We start from the raw sequence: 1762 nt of genomic DNA on the forward strand, positions 1-1762 counted from the left end.
TATAGATTTATAGAATGCGTAAACAGTAACCACTTAATGGAGCGTATATATTTTTATACATATTCCTTAAAAGTAATTATCAGTATGTTTACTTTTGTACGGCCACTTGTTTCTCTTCTTTTCCTCTGGACGTAAATTGAGATCCTATTCAACCATAAAATCTATTTATCAATTCAAGCATAAAATATATAGGAAAATATAATAACAAATATATTTATTCGTGTATCGATTCGGTCTAAGAGATTCTCTACAAACCTTTTAAAAATCTTCACTCTAAGGAAGATTGTACATTTTAACAAGAGCAATCCAAATATTGACGTTTTTTTTTCAAAAGTAGTCGAACTAATATCAATTTTCGAATTCCTTGACAGATTACAAATTTTACGATTTCGTTGTCAACATATTTTCACTTGTAAATGATGGCGAAATGTAAATTACAGATCTTATTTATGCTCAAAGATGCGAGTGCACAAATTTACGACATTTATTAAGTGAATGTAGTATACATTTATCTTGAAATTTTATTCACCTTACAAGAATATTTAGATGAAATCCTCAAAATTAGTGTGATCGAGAAAATCAGTCGCCAGACTGAAGATTTTTTTTCAAAAAATATATATATATATATTTAAAGAAAAACATAGAAATCAGGAAAAAAATGTTTGGAAAAACATTTCTTAAGTACTCACATCCAGTTTTTACTGCTCTTTTAATTTTACAAAGGAAAAAATATTTAAAATATGCAATTACCCCATTAAAAAATAGACTTTAAAGTGTCATAAAACACTTTAAAGATTAAAGTCTGGCGACCAATTAAATATGGCCGATCGAACACGTTTTTTTTTATTGATCCATTCGTTCCGACTGGGCAAATTTTTATTTATTCACCAACAGAATCACACACAATGAATTGTATTTATTATTAGATATATTGAAGCGTGATTTATGTAGTCAAATTTTTTGGACTTACAATTAGGCACAGAAAATGTGCAAGCATCAGCAGAAATGACGGTTATACAAGTTCTGTCGATTACAAGCTACCAATTACATTCGATGTAGACAAGACAATTCAAATACTTTCAACATTGACAATTTGTGATTTAACGTGATTGTCTTATAATTACAATCTGGAAAATAATTGTAATCTGTAACTTGTAAGTAATGACACTTTTCAATGTAGCATCTGTTGAAACCAAAATCCAAGCGTTTATGCGTATAATTAATTAATTAATAATTATACATACGTATAATTTCTATTCGAGGTAATAAATCTCCATGAGAAAACTCTCCATAACGGGCTATCCATAAATTACTTAACACTTTTTTTGCCAATTTTTTTTATCGTCTGTCCCACCTAACAATTAACAAAATCGTTTCACCCCCCCATGCCCCCATGTTATATAATTTGTTCAAATATTTTCCAACAAAATGGGAATTTTCTTAAAAAGCGGCAAAACATTCTGTGAAATCGAAATCACTATGTAATCAATGTGAATAATTCAAGCTTGATGTAAAAGAGTCGATTCCAAAAAAAATCAACTGAAAATTTTGAGATTAAAATCTGATGGATTCTCCAAATCGGTTTCGGATACCAATTAAAGAACTGATTAAAATTTTTTTGAGAAAATAAGAACTTGCTCCCGAGATATGAGGATGATGAATAAGGATAAAAAATATTTGCTCCAAAAATATCAATTCTGAGGTTGGAAAAATGATTACTAAGTTCAAATTGTAACAATTGTAAATCAGATTTTTAATAATA

Source organism: Belonocnema kinseyi, chromosome 6 (assembly GCF_010883055.1).
Source record: "Belonocnema kinseyi isolate 2016_QV_RU_SX_M_011 chromosome 6, B_treatae_v1, whole genome shotgun sequence".
Classification (NCBI taxonomy): Eukaryota; Metazoa; Arthropoda; class Insecta; order Hymenoptera; family Cynipidae; genus Belonocnema; species Belonocnema kinseyi.